This window comes from Lemur catta, unplaced genomic scaffold, assembly GCF_020740605.2.
Source record: "Lemur catta isolate mLemCat1 unplaced genomic scaffold, mLemCat1.pri scaffold_70_ctg1, whole genome shotgun sequence".
Classification (NCBI taxonomy): Eukaryota; Metazoa; Chordata; class Mammalia; order Primates; family Lemuridae; genus Lemur; species Lemur catta.
In genome coordinates this window covers 308,410-315,974 of record NW_025423869.1, presented here as the reverse complement: position 1 = coordinate 315,974, position 7,565 = coordinate 308,410, and the positions used below count along the sequence as shown (strand labels likewise).

Below are 7,565 nucleotides of genomic sequence, written 5' to 3'. Positions count from 1 at the left end.
ATTTTCTCTATTCCTCCCACTAAAATCTCTAGGCATTGTATATATACATATATAAAACAAACATAAGAAGATCCTAAAAGGTGGAGAAAAGGATGCAGACCAGGTAGGAAACTCAGGATTCAAGGAACAATACGGCAGTAAGTTCCCTGGTTTTGTTTGTTTTGCCTCATATTCTAGACTGAATACTGGAGAAGCCAGAAACACAAATGAATACAAAGGACAACAATAAAAACTGCATGGTTTCCTGTATTTGGCTTTTGGTCAAGTGGATAGGCTGCCTGCTGTGCATGAGGCCTAGTGGCTGTGGAACTGGGCAGAGAGGGAAGCAAGGTTGGAGATTAAGTAGGATTCAGAAGATAACATGATAATCAATAAGTTTTAATTGCATTATTTATGATTTGGTCTTACTGCTATCTCCTATGCAGACATTAATAATCAGTGGTGCTAGATTAATCATTAGGTAAGCTTTCTAGGAATACATACATTCTATGTTGTTTGAGCAATAGCAAAAATTCACTTTCCTCAACTTTATAAATTAAAAGTTAGTCAGCCAACTTGAAAAATAAGCGAATTAGAATCCCAAAGTGGACTATTCTGTCCCATTTACTAATTGAGATGAATTATTTATTAGTAAGTTGAATTTAATTCGTTTGAAGTCCACACAGTGAATCAACCATATGCAATGTTCTTAAGGTTTTTATTTTTTATTGATAATTGAGTTACTTGAATGGCAGATAAGTCAATTAGTAGAAAAATGGAGACATTGTGAAACTAACAAGTACTTAAATTAAGAAATGTTGAAACCCGTGAGAAGTCAATGAGGAAAGGAACAAAACTGAGGACACATTCTGGCTTGTTGAAGAGACGGGTGCGGTGTGCACCGGCTGCTAAACGGAAGAGGAGCGTAACAGTGCAGACGTCTATTTGCAGGAATTTCTCAAGGCTTCCTTGTTCAGTGTTCCTTATTCAGAGAGCACAGCGAGAATATTCTGTCTTCAGGCGGCGGGAGATCTGGAAGAGCCCTGGAGGCTCCCAAGGACCAGGCTTGAGAGCCCCACCCACCACCTCTGCTCCTTGGATGCCTGATTCTGACTCTCATTGCAGATGCCGGCACCCAAAGGAGACGGGGTGACAGCTGGCTAGGGCTTGAACTCACTGTGTCAGACAAAAGCGCTCTGAACGCACGGGGCTCCTTCACTGTTCATTGCAACAAGTTCAGAATTCCACTTTCATGGCACGTAACACCGGGATCACATATAACCCTAAAGTACCTTTATTTGTTCTATAATTTAATAGTATACCTATAAAATAATTACATTATACTTACAGCTTTTCTTCATTTATAAAGAGAACAAAAAAACCAATTAAATACAATTTGAGCCATCAGAAGGTAAACTTTGTCCACACAACAGCCTCCAGAGGGAGCCTCACACTGCAGCATACCATATTGCTCTCATTGCTACACCCACGGCTGGGTTTAACAGAGAGTGTGCTCATGTTTGCATTCTGCAAATTCTCAGCTTCGTCTTCCCCCTATCTGGGTGGGTTCTGTGTTAGTAACATGATAGGGGCTGGCTTTGCAGTTGGGGCAGACACTCCCCTCCACTCCCCTCCTACTGCACCCCCTTAGCCTCCAGTCTGATCACGTGTCACGTGATCACACTGCCTCCCTCGCAGTGCTCCTGCTGCGCATTCTGCCACGGAGTCTGACTTGGGGTTTTCCGCTAAATGCAAAAATCAATTCTGCCCTTGGACACCCTCTCTACTTTTTCTCTCCATTCCCAGGTTCCAGCCCTTCAAGATTTCTTATTTCTGCCTCCTTGTTTCAGGCTGTGTTTACCCATTTACGAGGCCAAGCGCTTTCCAACAGCACAGGCTGCTCGGGTCTCATGGTGTTACAGAAGGGACAGGAAAGAGCCTTGCAGTGCAGAGACCTGAAATAGATCCACCAACACACCCATGCCCAATCGTGCTCTCTGGGTGAGTGTCTCTAGATCTACTGCCACTGCCTAGTGTCAGGAAGCTTCAGTCCCCAGAGACGCTGGGAGAGGGTCTCTCTCACATACTAGGGAACTGCTCCCTTGGCAGGAGCTCCCTTGGCTAGGGAGACACCAGGGAAAAGTTTGCAAAGCATGCTGACTCCCAGCAGGGGCATCTCGGTCACATTAGTCAGATTCCATACACACTACTCACAGGGAAGACTTCCTAGGACATTTTAGCAAAGGGACCCAAAGAAAGTATCATTTTGCTGGAAAATAAACTATCTCTACTTTTTTATATCAAGAGTCCACAACACGGAAACTTCAACAATCCCTTATTAAAGTGAAAGGGACCTTGGTACAGTCTATACTTTGAAAAGGAAGAGAGTTGTTTTCTGCAGGACAGTTCAACTAGATTGCTATTCTACATATTATAGTCCACCCTTCCTCCTATACCACAAAGTGACCTGACTCCTTATATTGTTAAATATCTCTTTCTTTTAACAGGATTTTTTTTTTTTTTTGCTTAGTGTCATGGCAGTGAAAATAGCAGGCCTTCTCACCCCGCATGGGCAGGCTTTTGAGTTTTGGGTTAAAACGACTCCCCTCCCGACACCCATCTGTCCCAACCCGATTTCTACATTGTGCTGCAATGCTTTAGTAGCTTCCGTGACGTAATATTCAAAGTCAAATCCGATTCCTCCCATCTCCCTGCCCAATCTAAAATAGGTGCATGGCAGTGAACTGCTGACCAGGCATTATTTCTGAGTTAAAAACATCTCTGGGTAGATCATCACCTGCTGTTCTCCTTACTCAGAATTGTGCTGCAAAGCCAGAGGCAAAACATGTGAAACAATATATGGATAGGTCTATAATACTTTTTTTTTTAAACAACTCTTTACAATATAGGTCAATTATAAAACCAGCGTTAATACATAGACTTTTGTGCGTGATAATATTCTAACTGCAGCGGTAATAGCATGCACACCAGAGTTCGTCTTCAGTCCACAAAGGGGTTGGGGGGGACAGTGAGGAAGAAGGGGTGATGGTGGCTCAGGGTGGGGGAGGGTGTGGCCTGCTGTGAGCAAGGTCCCCAGGGAAGGCCACTTCGGGATCCAAGTGGCTCAAGTTGTCTTCTTGGTATCAGGTTTGCGAAGAGACCCCCTGTCCATGGACATCTTCATGTGACTTGTCCACAGCCGCGTGACAGTGGAGGCCCAGGGCAGCCTCCGGATCACAGAGGGAGCGCGCCCAGCCCAGCCAGAGGTCCAGGGACCCGCAGGAGAGGTCTGGGGACAGCTCAGCAGAGTGACGCATCCTTCGCCCTCCGCGGGAGGGGGCGGGCCGTTGTGTCGGGGGAGGCCAGGGAACTACTCGCTTTTCCACACGGTGGAAACACCACTGCCGGACTGGCAGCGCATCACCTGCAAGGTCACTCCCACGGCTGGGTGGCGGGTGGCGGTGGTTTTCCAGCCTTTTCCTTCGGGCCTGATCCACAACCCGGTTCCGGAGGCTCTGGTGGGGCCGGGGTCGGTCAGGGACACATCGGCAAAGCTCCACTTGCGGTGGGTCCACGTGCTGGACAAGGACACCGTCAGCCCCAAGAGACGTGCTTGCCGCTGCGGGGGTGGGGACACCAGGCAGCGCGTGAGTGGGCTCGGAGGACAGGGACGGGGACAGGGACGGGGACGGGGACGGGGGCGGCGCGACCCGCGGCGGGGGCGCGTGCAGAGTGGCCTGCGCCCTCGGGGACGCTCACTGCTTGGCCGAGTCGCTCGGGTTCACGGGCACGCACCTGCGCTGCTTCACCTTCTGGAGTTTTCTGAGTCGGAAGGGCGGGTCCAGGCCGGGGCACTCAGCTCCGCGAGGACGGAGGTGACGCGCTGGGGCCGGCAGAAGGCGCAGGACGGGAAGGACTCCTCCTCCTCCTCCTCCTCCTCCTCCTCCTCCTCCTCCTCCTCCTCCTCCTCCACGTGCCGCGGGATGTTAGGAGTCGCCCTGGCCCGGCAGAGGGGGGGAGGACGGCGGCTGCCCCAGCCCTGCTTGCCACCGCCTGCCGCAGTGGCTGCATCCTGCACCAGTCACTCTTGAGGTACTTGCTCTCGGTGACCACCAGGGCCTCCTGGCTGGAGGCCAGCACCTCCTGATCCGGTGCTGCCATCGCTCCGAGTTGTCGCTGCTGCCGTCCTTGGAAGGAGAGGGGATGGCGCCCGCCGGCCGGTTCTCCCGGGCTCCCGCCACCCTCGCCAGCACGGCCACCAGGAACAAGGACAGGAGAAGCCTCCGAACATCCTGCAACGAGAAGAATAGTCAGAGGGGTTGGTTGGAATGGACGATGGAGTGCGCGATCCGCGGTTTTCCTTTTAGTGCTGTAGAGTTGTTTTATTTCGAGAAGAGACAGGCGGGGCGGGGCTGACTACTGGTTGCCCAGCGGCAGGTGGAGGCGAGAAGTGACTAAATAGTACATTTGTGTACTGCTGTTGATGGCACCCAGAAAATGCCCCAAGACAAGGAGAGGGACAAAATGGTCAGCAAGTAATTTATAATACAGTTAGGAAACACACACATGTTGAACAATCACAGAATTGCAAAGCAAATGCTGTCAAGAGATAGCTCGAGCCAGTTTGCAGAAGTACCAATAATAGTTAATAACCAACATTTACTGTGTTTTAGTATGTTCTAGGTGATAGATATTTCATTTGATCCTAAAAACAGCCTGAAGTGGGAGGTGGTATTATTATCCTTACTCTATAATGAAGGAAACTGAGGCCCACAGAGGTTGAGTTATTTGCCCAAGGTCACACGACCACTGAGCAATGGCCCAGGATTTAAAGCCAGGCATCTACCTCCGGAGCCATCAAAATTAACCACTAGACATGGATATGATTAGAAAAATTAATAAGTAAAAAGTAGAAGGAAGGTGGGTGTGGTTCGCAAGTTTCTTAAAGACGAGTATTCAAGCTAGAAATGGACACAGACTAGGAAAATTGTTGCGTCTCTGCTTAGCATGACTTATAAGTAATATATAACATTTAGCACGGGACATCTGCACACAGATATTCAAATCATTCAAATGAGTCATAAATTAGATTCTCATAGTGAAAACCAATTCCTGGTAGTGAACAGAGACATTTTCCAGGTTGCATTAAAACTGTCTGATGCCAATGCAAAGCTTGCTTACAGGAATGTATTATATTTTCAGTCTTTGTGTTAGGACACTATCACACAAGTTCAACGGGGATGGGAATCGCAGAGCAATGAGTCTTACTCTGTCTGAAATGTGTCTTGTAGGAGGCAAACCGAAGTCTGACTAAAGGGAAAGATGGACTTGTAAGTTTAATTCCCACTTTCAATGTTTGTAGTTTCTTGAGTGGCCTCAAGGCACACTAGCAGTTACCCAGCAACAGAGATGACAACCGTCTCGTCTCACAGCTGTAGCTCCCGACACAGCTGTTGTCATCAGCATCGTCTTCATGTTTATTCACTCCCTCTCTGTGTATTTACCACTTACAGAGCTGAATAAACTCCCATTCCTTTTACATGCACCCCCTAAAGTGGACATGCAACAATAATCTCCCTATATGTCACTATATAGTTATAATAGTGAATATTAGTTATAATATTATATTAATCAGCCCAAAGTATAGAGAATGACTAAAATTTAATATTAAGCATGTTGAATTCCTCAAATTGTTAATAAATGTCATAAATTTATCCATGCTAATGTTAGTAGCACATATTTATTAGTTCTCAAAGCACATCAGACACTGATAGCTTCCCTTCTTGTATGAACCTATTTAATTATCAGAGTTCTATGAAGTAGGTACTACTGTTTTCTGCATTTTATGGATGAGGACTGGTTATGTGATCTTGGCAATGAGAGATTGCCAAGATCATATAACCAGTAGTATGTAAAATACTTAAATCCAGGCATCTTGGCTGTGAAATCTGAGCTGCGGGTGAGCACCGCTGCCTCTTGGCTAAAAACAGCAGCAATGGCCTAGGTTCGCACAGTCGTGGTCCTGCCAGCAACAACATCTGAATCGCCTGCAGTGCTTTAGAATGCAGACTCCAGGGTCCACCCCAAAGCATTCTGAATCAGTAGGTTGGGTGAGATCTGAGATCCGTATTTTTAAGAATTGTCTCAGGTAACTTTGATGAACACCAGTGACCCCAAATGACAGTGAGGGTGCAAAGCAAAAGCATTGGGTCTGCCTGGAGAGGGAACAGGAAGAGCATAGAAAGTGACAACTAAGCGGGTCCCTTAAAATCCTAATGGGATTCCTTAGGATGATGACACTGGCGAAAGCACGGGAGTTAGATCACAGAGATGACAACGGGCAGTTGAGAGCAGAGAGCGGGGACAAAAAGAAAGTTTTTTTTCTCTCTCTCTTTTTTTTTTTTTTAAACAGTTTGTCCAACACAATTATTGCACTTTTAAGGCCTAGTTTTTAGAAGGCTCTTCTCATTCCTCCTTAGTTCCACACACGAGGTGTCATATGAAAATGGCCACGCTTCCAGCTGGCTCGTGGCAAGTGTCGAGTATTGGACACGCTCAGCTTACACAGCTTATTATATTTGCGGAATGACTTGTGATCTCAGTAGCCTCTTAAAAAGAAAGTATTTTGGTTCCATTTTAATGATTTCCAAAATTATTAACATCCTGGGTAAACACAACCAAGAGTTTGCGAGTCCCAGCCAGGAAAGATTGACAGAGTCAGCCGGGTCCTCAAATCCTGGTTCCAGGAACAGCTTCCCACGCGGGGTGGACGGGCTCAGAAATGCGTGCGGCCACTCAGCAGGTCCGCCTCGTCGTCGGAGAGAACGTGCTCAGACTCATTTGGGACCAAAGCTCCTATAGTCAACAGTAGTAGATGCGGCGGTTTAACAACATGCGTCCTTTGAACGCTTTCAAACTTTTCAAAGCATCACCTTTAAAAGTTGTGTCTCCCAGGAACCTAAGAAGAAAAGTAAACCTCCAATTTTCAGGAAAGGGAAGAGAGGCTGCTGAAATCTAGATGACTGGGACCACCTCAGGCTCTTCTATCCTTTCCTGTGTCTCCTTTCTTTCCTCCTTCACACCCAGCAGCAGTAACGTGGCATCTCAGTGTCCAAACAGGCAAACAGGCCAGAGGCGTTCTGCCCTGGTGTCTATGAGGCTGCAGCCTCTTTTCTTCAGGGCGTTAAAGCAATGAAGCCAAGCTCCTCCTCTGCCGGCCCTTGGTGGCGTAGGGTTCCTGGGGGAGAGAACAAACGTGCATGCCTCTGTCTCCAGTTCACCAACTGTCCCTGTGTGCATACGTCACCGGGCCCCTCCAGGACCTGAATTTAGTACTTTAGCATCCTGCTCTGTCCTGAATCACTTTGCTACTCAGAAAAATGGTTGGCGTACAATTAACTTTTCAAGAATGTTGTGACAACTGCCAGGAACGACAGCATGAGGATACTTCATTTTACTCTCACATCTTGTAGTTGGCTTCTAGCAGAAGAAACTCATAAATAAATGCTGTTGGTTTTATGAACCATCCTTCTGGCCTGGCGATGTTGTCACTTGGCAAGGGGTGTCAGGACTGTGAATGCTGATGG

The 7,565-nt window shown here is 47.4% G+C and overlaps 1 pseudogene; it reads right to left on the bottom strand.

The window, feature by feature from the left end:
* Positions 1 to 3,734: 3,734 nt before the first annotated feature.
* On the bottom strand, positions 3,735 to 4,289 carry LOC123630027 (annotated as a pseudogene).
* Positions 4,290 to 7,565: the final 3,276 nt, after the last annotated feature.